Source organism: Pelobates fuscus, chromosome 2, assembly GCF_036172605.1.
Source record: "Pelobates fuscus isolate aPelFus1 chromosome 2, aPelFus1.pri, whole genome shotgun sequence".
Classification (NCBI taxonomy): domain Eukaryota; kingdom Metazoa; phylum Chordata; class Amphibia; order Anura; family Pelobatidae; genus Pelobates; species Pelobates fuscus.
This window is the reverse complement of record NC_086318.1, coordinates 17,959,820-17,977,005: the sequence shown is the minus strand read 5'-3', so window position 1 is coordinate 17,977,005 and position 17,186 is coordinate 17,959,820. Positions and strand designations below refer to the sequence as shown.

The window sequence follows — 17,186 nt, the reverse complement described above, 5'->3', positions numbered from 1 at the left end:
GCAGTGAGGCATTAAAGTCGATTGCTTGTATTTGGACTGTTAACTCCGAGTGAAATGGCACTTTCTGATCATCTGGCACGTCCGTGCGTGTCTTCAAGTTTCAAAACACTTTCCTTAAAAAATTGTCTTCCAACGCTTTTAACATGCTTGTATGATATTTCTCTATTCCGTTTGCAGCCAGCCGTCTTCAATGTTTTTGCTGTTGTTTTTGATGTTTTTGTGGGAAAGATGAGGATTTTCATATTTTTTTGCTTATTGGTTAGCAAATGCTTTGCCCCTCCTGCATTGAAAAAGGAATGGTCCCGGAGTGGGGTTTCAACAGCACGCTTCGGGCGCTCATCACATGCTGATATGAGAAATGCAATGTGTTTGAAATTGCAGACACTTTCCCAATGAATGACGATGGATAGGAGCAGTCCCCTGTTCAGGTTCCCTTTGATCGAGCCCAATTTTCTGGCCAATCGGTTGACAACGGAATGAAGAATGAACTTCCTGTTCACTTCTGATGATGTTTTACGTGCTTTTGATGAAGTTTCAATTGGAAAGCACCGTCATAGATATGACGTCACCCTTCCTTTTAAACATGGTTTTGTGAAGGGTCTCCACCTATGTTAATCAATTTGCAGTCACCGTATTTGCGTTTGAAAGGTAACTATTTTGTGCTCCTTTTTTGCTTCTCGGTTAAAAAAACTCAAGTGTCTCAAAACGTCCCTGGGTGGGCTTGAACCTCCAACCTTTCGGTTAACAGCCGAACGCGCTAACCAATTGCGCCACAGAGACTAAGCACGTGAGGCGAGAGAGCTACGTGGACTAACAAGATTTTGCTCTCACAATGTCTAAATGCTTTTTCAGAGGTTACGGCATCCTCTGCTTTCAAATGCAGCTATGGTTCTTTATCTGCATGCAAATGTAGGTGGAGCCAGCTTCTCCCTTTCAAAATGCACAGAGAAAGGTGTGACAGCAGCAGAGTGGGGCAGCGGAAGCGTGCTGGGCCCATAACCCAGAGGTCGATGGATCGAAACCATCCTCTGCTAAGCAATTTGTTTTTGTTTAAATTTGTAATTCCGTTGGCAATCAAATCCCCAAACCTTAAGAGAAATTCACTTTTCCATGGGTTTTCACTGCTTTCGTTATGTTACCATCCACATCTGAGGTTTTATTGGTTTTAAGTCAATCGATGATAGCTTGCCTGTTAATTTCAAGAAAAATTGCACTTTCTGACCACTCTGTCAACATGTCTGTGTGACGTAACAGATTTCCAAACATTTCTATAGAGATCTCCTTTACGTCCTCACTTAACATGTTTAATGAATGTCTTTGGGGTTGTTATTTGTTTTCTTCTATACAATCTGTAGCCTCCGTTTGAATGTAATGTGTTGTTGCAGAAACATTAAAGCTAATTTTACTCTTTGCTGCTGTTTTTCTTTCCTTTTTTTTCTGTTTGGTTAGCGCATGCTTTGCCCATTCCATGTTAAAAATGAATCATCCCAGAGTGGAGTTGATCACCAAACTTTCCGTGCCCATCAAACGTTGCTAAGCTTGATGCAGTGAGGCATTAAAGTCGATTGCTTGTATTTGGACTGTTAACTCCGAGTGAAATGGCACTTTCTGATCATCTGGCACGTCCGTGCGTGTCTTCAAGTTTCAAAACACTTTCCTTAAAAAATTGTCTTCCAACGCTTTTAACATGCTTGTATGATATTTCTCTATTCCGTTTGCAGCCAGCCGTCTTCAATGTTTTTGCTGTTGTTTTTGATGTTTTTGTGGGAAAGATGAGGATTTTCATATTTTTTTGCTTATTGGTTAGCAAATGCTTTGCCCCTCCTGCATTGAAAAAGGAATGGTCCCGGAGTGGGGTTTCAACAGCACGCTTCGGGCGCTCATCACATGCTGATATGAGAAATGCAATGTGTTTGAAATTGCAGACACTTTCCCAATGAATGACGATGGATAGGAGCAGTCCCCTGTTCAGGTTCCCTTTGATCGAGCCCAATTTTCTGGCCAATCGGTTGACAACGGAATGAAGAATGAACTTCCTGTTCACTTCTGATGATGTTTTACGTGCTTTTGATGAAGTTTCAATTGGAAAGCACCGTCATAGATATGACGTCACCCTTCCTTTTAAACATGGTTTTGTGAAGGGTCTCCACCTATGTTAATCAATTTGCAGTCACCGTATTTGCGTTTGAAAGGTAACTATTTTGGGCTCCTTTTTTGCTTCTCGGTTAAAAAAACTCAAGTGTTTCAAAACGTCCCTGGGTGGGCTTGAACCACCAACCTTTCGGTTAACAGCCGAACGCGCTAACCAATTGCGCCACAGAGACTAAGCACGTGAGGCGTGAGAGCTACGTGGACTAACAAGATTTTGCTCTCACAATGTCTAAATGCTTTTTCAGAGGTTACGGCATCCTCTGCTTTCAAATGCAGCTATGGTTCTTTATCTGCATGCAAATGTAGGTGGAGCCAGCTTCTCCCTTTCAAAATGCACAGAGAAAGGTGTGACAGCAGCAGAGTGGCGCAGCGGAAGCGTGCTGGGCCCATAACCCCGAGGTCGATGGATCGAAACCATCCTCTGCTAAGCAATTTGTTTTTGTTCAAATTTGTAATTCCGTTGGCAATCAAATCCCCAAACCTTAAGAGAAATTCACTTTTCCATGGGTTTTCACTGCTTTCGTTATGTTACCATCCACATCTGAGGTTTTATTGGTTTTAAGTCAATCGATGATAGCTTGCCTGTTAATTTCAAGAAAAATTGCACTTTCTGACCACTCTGTCAACATGTCTGTGTGACGTAACAGATTTCCAAACATTTCTATAGAGATCTCCTTTACGTCCTCACTTAACATGTTTAATGAATGTCTTTGGGGTTGTTATTTGTTTTCTTCTATACAATCTGTAGCCTCCGTTTGAATGTAATGTGTTGTTGCAGAAACATTAAAGCTAATTTTACTCTTTGCTGCTGTTTTTCTTTCCTTTTTTTTCTGTTTGGTTAGCGCATGCTTTGCCCATTCCATGTTAAAAATGAATCATCCCAGAGTGGAGTTGATCACCAAACTTTCCGTGCCCATCAAACGTTGCTAAGCTTGATGCAGTGAGGCATTAAAGTCGATTGCTTGTATTTGGACTGTTAACTCCGAGTGAAATGGCACTTTCTGATCATCTGGCACGTCCGTGCGTGTCTTCAAGTTTCAAAACACTTTCCTTAAAAAATTGTCTTCCAACGCTTTTAACATGCTTGTATGATATTTCTCTATTCCGTTTGCAACCACCAACCTTTCGGTTAACAGCCGAACGCGCTAACCAATTGCGCCACAGAGACTAAGCACGTGAGGCGAGAGAGCTACGTGGACTAACAAGATTTTGCTCTCACAATGTCTAAATGCTTTTTCAGAGGTTACGGCATCCTCTGCTTTCAAATGCAGCTATGGTTCTTTATCTGCATGCAAATGTAGGTGGAGCCAGCTTCTCCCTTTCAAAATGCACAGAGAAAGGTGTGACAGCAGCAGAGTGGGGCAGCGGAAGCGTGCTGGGCCCATAACCCAGAGGTCGATGGATCGAAACCATCCTCTGCTAAGCAATTTGTTTTTGTTTAAATTTGTAATTCCGTTGGCAATCAAATCCCCAAACCTTAAGAGAAATTCACTTTTCCATGGGTTTTCACTGCTTTCGTTATGTTACCATCCACATCTGAGGTTTTATTGGTTTTAAGTCAATCGATGATAGCTTGCCTGTTAATTTCAAGAAAAATTGCACTTTCTGACCACTCTGTCAACATGTCTGTGTGACGTAACAGATTTCTAAACATTTCTATAGAGATCTCCTTTACGTCCTCACTTAACATGTTTAATGAATGTCTTTGGGGTTGTTATTTGTTTTCTTCTATACAATCTGTAGCCTCCGTTTGAATGTAATGTGTTGTTGCAGAAACATTAAAGCTAATTTTACTCTTTGCTGCTGTTTTTCTTTCCTTTTTTTTCTGTTTGGTTAGCGCATGCTTTGCCCATTCCATGTTAAAAATGAATCATCCCAGAGTGGAGTTGATCACCAAACTTTCCGTGCCCATCAAACGTTGCTAAGCTTGATGCAGTGAGGCATTAAAGTCGATTGCTTGTATTTGGACTGTTAACTCCGAGTGAAATGGCACTTTCTGATCATCTGGCACGTCCGTGCGTGTCTTCAAGTTTCAAAACACTTTCCTTAAAAAATTGTCTTCCAACGCTTTTAACATGCTTGTATGATATTTCTCTATTCCGTTTGCAGCCAGCCGTCTTCAATGTTTTTGCTGTTGTTTTTGATGTTTTTGTGGGAAAGATGAGGATTTTCATATTTTTTTGCTTATTGGTTAGCAAATGCTTTGCCCCTCCTGCATTGAAAAAGGAATGGTCCCGGAGTGGGGTTTCAACAGCACGCTTCGGGCGCTCATCACATGCTGATATGAGAAATGCAATGTGTTTGAAATTGCAGACACTTTCCCAATGAATGACGATGGATAGGAGCAGTCCCCTGTTCAGGTTCCCTTTGATCGAGCCCAATTTTCTGGCCAATCGGTTGACAACGGAATGAAGAATGAACTTCCTGTTCACTTCTGATGATGTTTTACGTGCTTTTGATGAAGTTTCAATTGGAAAGCACCGTCATAGATATGACGTCACCCTTCCTTTTAAACATGGTTTTGTGAAGGGTCTCCACCTATGTTAATCAATTTGCAGTCACCGTATTTGCGTTTGAAAGGTAACTATTTTGGGCTCCTTTTTTGCTTCTCGGTTAAAAAAACTCAAGTGTTTCAAAACGTCCCTGGGTGGGCTTGAACCACCAACCTTTCGGTTAACAGCCGAACGCGCTAACCAATTGCGCCACAGAGACTAAGCACGTGAGGCGTGAGAGCTACGTGGACTAACAAGATTTTGCTCTCACAATGTCTAAATGCTTTTTCAGAGGTTACGGCATCCTCTGCTTTCAAATGCAGCTATGGTTCTTTATCTGCATGCAAATGTAGGTGGAGCCAGCTTCTCCCTTTCAAAATGCACAGAGAAAGGTGTGACAGCAGCAGAGTGGCGCAGCGGAAGCGTGCTGGGCCCATAACCCCGAGGTCGATGGATCGAAACCATCCTCTGCTAAGCAATTTGTTTTTGTTCAAATTTGTAATTCCGTTGGCAATCAAATCCCCAAACCTTAAGAGAAATTCACTTTTCCATGGGTTTTCACTGCTTTCGTTATGTTACCATCCACATCTGAGGTTTTATTGGTTTTAAGTCAATCGATGATAGCTTGCCTGTTAATTTCAAGAAAAATTGCACTTTCTGACCACTCTGTCAACATGTCTGTGTGACGTAACAGATTTCCAAACATTTCTATAGAGATCTCCTTTACGTCCTCACTTAACATGTTTAATGAATGTCTTTGGGGTTGTTATTTGTTTTCTTCTATTCAATCTGTAGCCTCCGTTTGAATGTAATGTGTTGTTGCAGAAACATTAAAGCTAATTTTACTCTTTGCTGCTGTTTTTCTTTCCTTTTTTTTCTGTTTGGTTAGCGCATGCTTTGCCCATTCCATGTTAAAAATGAATCATCCCAGAGTGGAGTTGATCACCAAACTTTCCGTGCCCATCAAACGTTGCTAAGCTTGATGCAGTGAGGCATTAAAGTCGATTGCTTGTATTTGGACTGTTAACTCCGAGTGAAATGGCACTTTCTGATCATCTGGCACGTCCGTGCGTGTCTTCAAGTTTCAAAACACTTTCCTTAAAAAATTGTCTTCCAACGCTTTTAACATGCTTGTATGATATTTCTCTATTCCGTTTGCAACCACCAACCTTTCGGTTAACAGCCGAACGCGCTAACCAATTGCGCCACAGAGACTAAGCACGTGAGGCGAGAGAGCTACGTGGACTAACAAGATTTTGCTCTCACAATGTCTAAATGCTTTTTCAGAGGTTACGGCATCCTCTGCTTTCAAATGCAGCTATGGTTCTTTATCTGCATGCAAATGTAGGTGGAGCCAGCTTCTCCCTTTCAAAATGCACAGAGAAAGGTATGACAGCAGCAGAGTGGCGCAGCGGAAGCGTGCTGGGCCCATAACCCAGAGGTCTATGGATCGAAACCATCCTCCGCTAAGCAATTTGTTTTTGTTCAAATTTGTAATTCCGTTGGCAATCAAATCCCCAAACCTTAAGAGAAATTCACTTTTCCATGGGTTTTCACTGCTTTCGTTATGTTACCATCCACATCTGAGGTTTTATTGGTTTTAAGTCAATCGATGATAGCTTGCCTGTTAATTTCAAGAAAAATTGCACTTTCTGACCACTCTGTCAACATGTCTGTGTGACGTAACAGATTTCCAAACATTTCTATAGAGATCTCCTTTACGTCCTCACTTAACATGTTTAATGAATGTCTTTGGGGTTGTTATTTGTTTTCTTCTATACAATCTGTAGCCTCCGTTTGAATGTAATGTGTTGTTGCAGAAACATTAAAGCTAATTTTACTCTTTGCTGCTGTTTTTCTTTCCTTTTTTTTCTGTTTGGTTAGCGCATGCTTTGCCCATTCCATGTTAAAAATGAATCATCCCAGAGTGGAGTTGATCACCAAACTTTCCGTGCCCATCAAACGTTGCTAAGCTTTTTCTCATTTATCGTTTTTATTTATGCATAACTGCATCACATATCAGAGCATGTAAGGTACGATACATAGATAAGAACATTGCGCGTACATATCTTTTACAGTCTTCAACATACAAAACTTAATGTGATGCATATAACGATTTTAGTGTAGTTTTGTAAGGAATTTCGTACTAACTGGGGAGGGGGATGGGGTACAGAAGAAAAGAGGGGAGAGGGGTGGGGGGGGGCCCTGGACTCTTACACAATAATACATAATAGTACAAGTGTAGTAGCATAGCAGGTTGTTATGCAGAACATATTAGTGTGAACACACACTATACTACTCTTTTGTCCACCTGGACTTCGTGTCTTATCTCGCCAAATGTTTTTTAAGAGGTCAGCCAGCTTGCCCACTCTTGTTCATATTTTTCCAAACGCCCTGACAGTTTATATGCCATCTTCTCATAAGCACTTATTGTATCCAATTTGGTTGTTACCACTTCCATTTGAGGGGCCTGCTTGCATTTCCAGTTACCGGCTATTGCTATTTTCGCTACCGTAAGTATATTTAAAACCACCTTTTTGTGGGGGTGTGTGCTAAGGTCAGGTATAGTATGGAGCAGATAGTTTTCTGGGCGTAGGGGTACGTTGAAACCCGTCTTATGAAAGATTAAGGTTTGGATTTGTTTCCAAAAATCTTGCAAAGAGGGGCATGACCAGAAGGTGTGGAGCATGTTACCAGTGCTTGCCTCACATCTCCAGCACTTGTCCGTAACACCTGTATACATTCCCGCTAACCTCTGTGGGACTAAGTACCACCTCATGTTCACTTTACAGTAGGCTTCCCACAGTGAGAGGCCACTCGAAGCTTTTTTTGTGTTTTTCATTGCCACCTGCCAGTCCTCCCGGGGAACTTGATATCCTAGTTCCCTCTCCCATTTCGTCATGTAGTGCAGTTTGTCAGGGATATTGTTGGTGGTGATCGCGTTGTAACATAAGGAAAGGGGTTTAGCAAATTTGGACAGCGATATTTGGCTAGGAGTGAATGCAGGGTCTATCTGTCCGCATAGTGTCTGTTTGCTGCGGGTTTGCAATATGTTTTTAATTCTTAAGTACAAATACAGGTCTCTCGAGTCTAGTCCTAATTTGACTTGTAGTTCTGGAAAAGGTTTTATCTCACCCCCTGTCATAAGGTCACCCACCGCCCTGGCTCCTTTAGCCATCCATTTTCCTACCTGTATGTCTGGGGAGTAGGCTGCCAGTGTTAATAGCGGAGCCTTTTTGAAAAGTTGTGTTGGGTCCAACACCAGAGGGCACCAGATCCTCCACGCCCTGAGCAAGATGCTCGAGCAGTGAAGGTTCGGGCCCGCTGATGTCTTAGGCGTTGCACATGTCCACAAATAGTGAACAATGTCTTTTGTGTCCAGGCATGCATTTTCTAAAGACATCCATAATGGGGCGTGGGGTGAATTATATTCTCTAATGAGCCTTATCCCCTGTGCCAGAAAGGACGCTTTGTAGTAGGCTGTAATGTCGGGTACGCCTAACCCTCCCCTGTTGTATGGGAGACCCATACTTCCTTTGGCTACTCTTGGGGGTTTTCTCTTCCATACGTGTGCATTGATGGTGCTTTGGAACTGTTTGAGCAATGAACTTGGCAGGGAAATAGGCAGGGTTCGGAAGAGATACAGGATATGTGGCAAGATCATCATTTTAACCAAGTTGATACGACCTAGCCATGAAACCTCCATTCCCACCCATTTGGCGAGGGTAGTTGTGATGCGTTTAAGCATAGGGTAATGATTTTCTTTGGTTAATTTATGAGGGGATTTGGTGAGTTTAACTCCCAGGTATTGTATAGAGTTTGTGCGCCAGTCAAAAGAATGGTGCGACGTCAGCCTGTCCGTTACATCTTTTGGTAAATTAATCGGTAGAGCTTGCGTTTTGGATATATTGTTTTTGTAGTATGACACCAAACCATAGTCTTTCAACAGATTTAAGAGAGAGGGCAGGGAAGACTCTGGTTTGGTAGTGAATAGCAAGATGTCGTCAGCAAATAGAGCAAGTTTTTTGGTACCCCCTGGGGTGTGCAACCCATGAATAGACGAGTCCTGTTTAATGATTCTGACCAAAGGTTCCAAGCACAAGATGAAAATTAAAGGTGAAAGTGGGCAGCCCTGGCGGGTCCCGTTACGAATGTCAAATGTTTTGGATACAAAGCCAGTGCTAAACACCTTGGCTGAGGGGTTTTGATACAGGGCCATTATGCTAGATTGAAAGGTCGGTGGGAACCCCATTTTAGCAAGTGTGAGTAGCATATAGCTCCAATGTAGACGGTCAAATGCCTTCTCTGCATCGAGCGCGAGTAGAAGTCCCGCTTGCTTCGAGGCATTTGCCCAGTCTACCAGGTTTAAAAAGTGTCTGGTGTTGTCACCTACTTGTCGGCCTTGTACGAAGCCGGCCTGTTCTTCCGAGACCAGGTCCGGAAGTATCTGTTTTAGCCTGGAGGCAAGTAGCTTGGCGTACAGTTTGGTATCCGCATTTAAAAGGGAGATCGGGCGTAAGTTTGCGCATTGTGTGGGGGGTTTGTTGGGTTTGGGGAGAGTTACAATGTGTGCTTCCAACATTTCTTTGGGCATAATCCCTACATCTTTGATATGGTTAAACAGCGATGTGAGGGGACCGGTTAGCTGTTTGACTAGTGTTATGTAATAATAGTTGGATAGTCCATCAGGGCCGGGGGCTTTGTGTTTGGGCAAGGAGAGGATCGCGGTCTCTACTTCGTCTTGCATGAAGGGGCTCTCTAATTGAGTGCATTGCGCCTGAGTTAGTCTAGGTAGAGGTGCTTTATCTAGAAAACTGGAAATTTCATCATCTGTAGGTTGATGTGTAGTGGTGTTGGTCTCTAGTTGGTATAAAGAGGCATAATATTTTGCTAGCTCGTCTACTATATCTTGGGGGTTATACAGTTTATCCCCTGTATCTGAGGTGATGTAAGGAATTTTAGATTGTAACTTTATTTGTTTCGCTTTCCTTGCCAACAGTCTACCCGCCTTGTTACCTAATATGTAGTGTGATTGTTTCAAAAAACGTAAGTGGCGCTCGGTTGTGGCTAGGTGGAGGTTGTGTAGTTGCCTGCGGAGTATCATCAGTTTCTTGTGTGTGGATTTGTTTGGGTTTGTTTTGTGGATGGTCTCTATTTTAGCCAGGTCCTGCTCTGTACTTTCTAGCAGCGTTTTTTGACTTCGCTTGGCCCTAGCTCCCATTTGAATCAGTTCGCCCCTCACGACCGCCTTATGGGCCAGCCATTGCATGGTAGTGGACGACGGGCAGTTTGCATGGGTCATAAAATACTCCCCTACTCTGGTTTGAAGCCTCTGGAGGTGGACCGGCACGTCCAGTAGCCCCTCATTCAGTCGCCATGTACCTCTACCTCTAGCTGGGTATGGTATGCGCATAGTCACTATATGTGGGGCGTGATCGGACCAAGTAATCGGACCTATCGACGCCTTGGTGGCAAAGGGTAGTGTTTTAGTGTCTAGTAGGCAGAGGTCAATCCTCGTGTATGTCCTGTGGACTGCAGAGTAGTATGTGTAGTCTCTGCCACTCGGGTTAAGGCCTCTCCAAGTGTCGTAGTAGTCATGGTCATTCAATAATTTCCTAAGGTGTTGACCCAGGGAGACTGAGTGGAGTTGGGGTGATTTATTGTCTTCCCTTTGGATATCGACCTCAGGGTCTGGGGCGCAGTTGAAATCCCCACATATAATTGTGTGACCCATTTTCATGCTGTCAATCTTGCGGAAAACCTTAGTGAGGAAGGATTGTTGTTTAACGTTAGGCGCATATATAGATGCTATCGTCATCAACAGGCCATTTAGAGAGCCTACTAATATCAATATTCTCCCATCGCAACTTGCGAATTGTTGGGAAGGAGTGAATACCCAATCTTTGTGAAAATATATAGAGACACCTTTGGCCTTAGTGGGGGACATTGCATCGTAGCTCTGGGGGTAGTGTTTAGTATAAAATTTGGGTGGGTTTTTAACACAAAAATGCGTTTCCTGTAAGCTAACAATGGCCGCTTTAGATTTGGACATCTCTACCATCGCCATTCTTCTTTTATGTGGGCTATTGAGGCCTTTAACATTTAGATTAAATATTATCAGGGAGTCACCCATAGTCCTGTGGGAACGCCGACTGGCGTTGGGGTTTAAAGGGAACACTTGCACCTCTTGATGGGCGTTGTGGGGTCAGTCCAGAGCATAGGAGGTTTGGGGGGAAATAGGGGAACAGAGAAAGGGTATAAATAACGAGCAACTATAATACATATAAAGCGCCATTAAGAGCGTCGGCGCTCTTCGTGGGTGAGATGCGAGGGGGCATACGGCCCTCCTCGCAGTACTCATCCTGGGGTCGCACCGGTAAGACGGGCCGAGTGAGAAACAGCCTGTCATTAAGCGGTATTGTTCTCACCCATGTTGTCTGTATTTTGCCCCGTACTGTACTTTCGCGTATATGGTTTGGTTATTATCTACGGCCTAGAACTCATCTGGGGTAACTGAGGTGTAACATACAGATTTCACGTAATATTCACATTTGGTATTTGTCATACTCACAACCCAATGTATTGCATGGTACTTATCATGGTGACATTATAAAGGCAGAATGTCTTTTGGTTGGCATATGTGACAAAGTTCAAGTTCGTGACAGTCGGGGCAAGTACCAGGTCTCAGACGTGTTTTCGTGGCGAGCCCGCCATTTGCCATTCTGCACGTGGTCTATTCGGCGAATTTGCGCTCGCAGCGTCTCGGTCTTGTAGCGGGAACAGTCCCCATTCTTTCAGCAATCGCATCCCCACTTCCGGATCGTTAATAACGTGTGACTTGGCGTTTCTCCATACGAGTAGTTTTGTTGGGTAGCCCCATCGGTACTGTATATCGTTGTTTCTCAAAGTCTTTGTGACCGTAATAAATTCTCTGCGCCTGCTCATCGTCATGGCCGACAGGTCCGCAAAAAGCTGTACAGTAGCGTATGGGTCCGGTAGTTTAGGTAGTTTTCTTGCCGCTTGCAGTAGAGAGTCTTTCGTCGTATAATAATGAAAGCGCACTACCACATCACGTGGCGTGTCTTGCCGCAGGTTTTGCGGTTTCGGTAACCGGTGTGCTCGGTCCATGAGCCATTCATTATCCGCCATGTTTGGCACCACTGCTTTACATAGGGACAGGAGGAATTGTGATAGTTGGTCTCTCGTGACGGATTCTGGTACGCCGCGAAAGCGTATGTTGTTACGCCGTGAGCGGTCTTCCATGTCCGCGATTTTGCTTTTAAGGAATTGGTGTTCTTCCAATAGGGATTGAACTGTGTCCGCCATGGTATCTTGCGCAGCACAAATATCGTCAGTGCGCGCTTCTAGATTGTTCGTTCTTTCCCCCAACTCAGCTATCTCCTTCTTAATGTCATTTGTGGCCTTCTTTAAATCCGATTGTAGGGAAAATCTGAAGTCTTGCAGCATGGCAAATAACTTCTTTTCAGTGACCGGAGCGTCTGTGTACTGCAGCTCCTCGCCTTCAGTGTGGATATTTGCGGCCTGCACTGTTTCCAGCTCCTCACCTCCGCCATCTTGCGCCGGTCGCGGCCGGTCACGTTTAGTCTGGCGGATCGGGTCTGTAAGTTTGGTTTGTTTTGCAGGGGCCATACCAGGTGTTGTAAGGGTATCTCGCCCGGGTGTCGGTGTCTGTCGGGTGGAATTGCTGCTGTAAATCACGCTTTAGGCTGTGTCGGACCGGGAGCTCTCACTCCATGCGTCCGTCCACCTCGGCAGTCGGCCACGCCCCCCCCAAACGTTGCTAAGCTTGATGCAGTGAGGCATTAAAGTCGATTGCTTGTATTTGGACTGTTAACTCCGAGTGAAATGGCACTTTCTGATCATCTGGCACGTCCGTGCGTGTCTTCAAGTTTCAAAACACTTTCCTTAAAAAATTGTCTTCCAACGCTTTTAACATGCTTGTATGATATTTCTCTATTCCGTTTGCAACCACCAACCTTTCGGTTAACAGCCGAACGCGCTAACCAATTGCGCCACAGAGACTAAGCACGTGAGGCGAGAGAGCTACGTGGACTAACAAGATTTTGCTCTCACAATGTCTAAATGCTTTTTCAGAGGTTACGGCATCCTCTGCTTTCAAATGCAGCTATGGTTCTTTATCGGCATGCAAATGTAGGTGGAGCCAGCTTCTCCCTTTCAAAATGCACAGAGAAAGGTGTGACAGCAGCAGAGTGGCGCAGCGGAAGCGTGCTGGGCCCATAACCCAGAGGTTGATGGATCGAAACCATCCTCTGCTAAGCAATTTGTTTTTGTTTAAATTTGTAATTCCGTTGGCAATCAAATCCCCAAACCTTAAGAGAAATTCACTTTTCCATGGGTTTTCACTGCTTTCGTTATGTTACCATCCACATCTGAGGTTTTATTGGTTTTAAGTCAATCGATGATAGCTTGCCTGTTAATTTCAAGAAAAATTGCACTTTCTGACCACTCTGTCAACATGTCTGTGTGACGTAACAGATTTCCAAACATTTCTATAGAGATCTCCTTTACGTCCTCACTTAACATGTTTAATGAATGTCTTTGGGGTTGTTATTTGTTTTCTTCTATACAATCTGTAGCCTCCGTTTGAATGTAATGTGTTGTTGCAGAAACATTAAAGCTAATTTTACTCTTTGCTGCTGTTTTTCTTTCCTTTTTTTTCTGTTTGGTTAGCGCATGCTTTGCCCATTCCATGTTAAAAATGAATCGTCCCAGAGTGGAGTTGATCACCAAACTTTCCGTGCCCATCAAACGTTGCTAAGCTTGATGCAGTGAGGCATTAAAGTCGATTGCTTGTATTTGGACTGTTAACTCCGAGTGAAATGGCACTTTCTGATCATCTGGCACGTCCGTGCGTGTCTTCAAGTTTCAAAACACTTTCCTTAAAAAATTGTCTTCCAACGCTTTTAACATGCTTGTATGATATTTCTCTATTCCGTTTGCAGCCAGCCGTCTTCAATGTTTTTGCTGTTGTTTTTGATGTTTTTGTGGGAAAGATGAGGATTTTCATATTTTTTTGCTTATTGGTTAGCAAATGCTTTGCCCCTCCTGCATTGAAAAAGGAATGGTCCCGGAGTGGGGTTTCAACAGCACGCTTCGGGCGCTCATCACATGCTGATATGAGAAATGCAATGTGTTTGAAATTGCAGACACTTTCCCAATGAATGACGATGGATAGGAGCAGTCCCCTGTTCAGGTTCCCTTTGATCGAGCCCAATTTTCTGGCCAATCGGTTGACAACGGAATGAAGAATGAACTTCCTGTTCACTTCTGATGATGTTTTACGTGCTTTTGATGAAGTTTCAATTGGAAAGCACCGTCATAGATATGACGTCACCCTTCCTTTTAAACATGGTTTTGTGAAGGGTCTCCACCTATGTTAATCAATTTGCAGTCACCGTATTTGCGTTTGAAAGGTAACTATTTTGTGCTCCTTTTTTGCTTCTCGGTTAAAAAAACTCGGTTAAAAAAAGTGTCTCAAAACGTCCCTGGGTGGGCTTGAACCACCAACCTTTCGGTTAACAGCCGAACGCGCTAACCAATTGCGCCACAGAGACTAAGCACGTGAGGCGAGAGAGCTACGTGGACTAACAAGATTTTGCTCTCACAATGTCTAAATGCTTTTTCAGAGGTTACGGCATCCTCTGCTTTCAAATGCAGCTATGGTTCTTTATCTGCATGCAAATGTAGGTGGAGCCAGCTTCTCCCTTTCAAAATGCACAGAGAAAGGTGTGACAGCAGCAGAGTGGCGCAGCGGAAGCGTGCTGGGCCCATAACCCAGAGGTCGATGGATCGAAACCATCCTCTGATAAGCAATTTGTTTTTGTTCAAATTTGTAATTCCGTTGGCAATCAAATCCCCAAACCTTAAGAGAAATTCACTTTTCCATGGGTTTTCACTGCTTTCGTTATGTTACCATCCACATCTGAGGTTTTATTGGTTTTAAGTCAATCGATGATAGCTTGCCTGTTAATTTCAAGAAAAATTGCACTTTCTGACCACTCTGTCAACATGTCTGTGTGACGTAACAGATTTCCAAACATTTCTATAGAGATCTCCTTTACGTCCTCACTTAACATGTTTAATGAATGTCTTTGGGGTTGTTATTTGTTTTCTTCTATATAATCTGTAGCCTCCGTTTGAATGTAATGTGTTGTTGCAGAAACATTAAAGCTAATTTTACTCTTTGCTGCTGTTTTTCTTTCCTTTTTTTTCTGTTTGGTTAGCGCATGCTTTGCCCATTCCATGTTAAAAATGAATCATCCCAGATTGGAGTTGATCACCAAACTTTCCGTGCCCATCAAACGTTGCTAAGCTTGATGCAGTGAGGCATTAAAGTCGATTGCTTGTATTTGGACTGTTAACTCCGAGTGAAATGGCACTTTCTGATCATCTGGCACGTCCGTGCGTGTCTTCAAGTTTCAAAACACTTTCCTTAAAAAATTGTCTTCCAACGCTTTTAACATGCTTGTATGATATTTCTCTATTCCGTTTGCAACCACCAACCTTTCGGTTAACAGCCGAACGCGCTAACCAATTGCGCCACAGAGACTAAGCACGTGAGGCGAGAGAGCTACGTGGACTAACAAGATTTTGCTCTCACAATGTCTAAATGCTTTTTCAGAGGTTACGGCATCCTCTGCTTTCAAATGCAGCTATGGTTCTTTATCTGCATGCAAATGTAGGTGGAGCCAGCTTCTCCCTTTCAAAATGCACAGAGAAAGGTGTGACAGCAGCAGAGTGGCGCAGCGGAAGCGTGCTGGGCCCATAACCCAGAGGTCGATGGATCGAAACCATCCTCTGATAAGCAATTTGTTTTTGTTCAAATTTGTAATTCCGTTGGCAATCAAATCCCCAAACCTTAAGAGAAATTCACTTTTCCATGGGTTTTCACTGCTTTCGTTATGTTACCATCCACATCTGAGGTTTTATTGGTTTTAAGTCAATCGATGATAGCTTGCCTGTTAATTTCAAGAAAAATTGCACTTTCTGACCACTCTGTCAACATGTCTGTGTGACGTAACAGATTTCCAAACATTTCTATAGAGATCTCCTTTACGTCCTCAATTAACATGTTTAATGAATGTCTTTGGGGTTGTTATTTGTTTTCTTCTATATAATCTGTAGCCTCCGTTTGAATGTAATGTGTTGTTGCAGAAACATTAAAGCTAATTTTACTCTTTGCTGCTGTTTTTCTTTCCTTTTTTTTCTGTTTGGTTAGCGCATGCTTTGCCCATTCCATGTTAAAAATGAATCATCCCAGATTGGAGTTGATCACCAAACTTTCCGTGCCCATCAAACGTTGCTAAGCTTGATGCAGTGATGCATTAAAGTCGATTGCTTGTATTTGGACTGTTAACTCCGAGTGAAATGGCACTTTCTGATCATCTGGCACGTCCGTGCGTGTCTTCAAGTTTCAAAACACTTTCCTTAAAAAATTGTCTTCCAACGCTTTTAACATGCTTGTATGATATTTCTCTATTCCGTTTGCAACCACCAACCTTTCGGTTAACAGCCGAACGCGCTAACCAATTGCGCCACAGAGACTAAGCACGTGAGGCGAGAGAGCTACGTGGACTAACAAGATTTTGCTCTCACAATGTCTAAATGCTTTTTCAGAGGTTACGGCATCCTCTGCTTTCAAATGCAGCTATGGTTCTTTATCTGCATGCAAATGTAGGTGGAGCCAGCTTCTCCCTTTCAAAATGCACAGAGAAAGGTGTGACAGCAGCAGAGTGGCGCAGCGGAAGCGTGCTGGGCCCATAACCCAGAGGTCGATGGATCGAAACCATCCTCTGATAAGCAATTTGTTTTTGTTCAAATTTGTAATTCCGTTGGCAATCAAATCCCCAAACCTTAAGAGAAATTCACTTTTCCATGGGTTTTCACTGCTTTTGTTATGTTACCATCCACATCTGAGGTTTTATTGGTTTTAAGTCAATCGATGATAGCTTGCCTGTTAATTTCAAGAAAAATTGCACTTTCTGACCACTCTGTCAACATGTCTGTGTGACGTAACAGATTTCCAAACATTTCTATAGAGATCTCCTTTACGTCCTCACTTAACATGTTTAATGAATGTCTTTGGGGTTGTTATTTGTTTTCTTCTATACAATCTGTAGCCTCCGTTTGAATGTAATGTGTTGTTGCAGAAACATTAAAGCTAATTTTACTCTTTGCTGCTGTTTTTCTTTCCTTTTTTTTCTGTTTGGTTAGCGCATGCTTTGCCCATTCCATGTTAAAAATGAATCATCCCAGATTGGAGTTGATCACCAAACTTTCCGTGCCCATCAAACGTTGCTAAGCTTGATGCAGTGAGGCATTAAAGTCGATTGCTTGTATTTGGACTGTTAACTCCGAGTGAAATGGCACTTTCTGATCATCTGGCACGTCCGTGCGTGTCTTCAAGTTTCAAAACACTTTCCTTAAAAAATTGTCTTCCAACGCTTTTAACATGCTTGTATGATATTTCTCTATTCCGTTTGCAACCACCAACCTTTCGGT

General features: G+C 43.1%; 3 non-coding genes across 3 annotated transcripts; all 3 read right to left on the bottom strand.

Annotated features, from left to right (window-relative positions):
- Window positions 1–2,250: 2,250 nt before the first annotated feature.
- On the bottom strand, window positions 2,251–2,324 carry TRNAN-GUU (transfer RNA asparagine (anticodon GUU)). The gene has a single exon. It is a non-coding gene; the product is annotated as a tRNA-Asn (tRNA).
- Window positions 2,325–4,789: 2,465 nt separating this feature from the next.
- Window positions 4,790–4,863, bottom strand: TRNAN-GUU (transfer RNA asparagine (anticodon GUU)). The gene has a single exon. It is a non-coding gene; the product is annotated as a tRNA-Asn (tRNA).
- Window positions 4,864–14,165: 9,302 nt separating this feature from the next.
- On the bottom strand, window positions 14,166–14,239 carry TRNAN-GUU (transfer RNA asparagine (anticodon GUU)). The gene has a single exon. It is a non-coding gene; the product is annotated as a tRNA-Asn (tRNA).
- Between the last annotated feature and the right edge of the window lie 2,947 nt (window positions 14,240–17,186).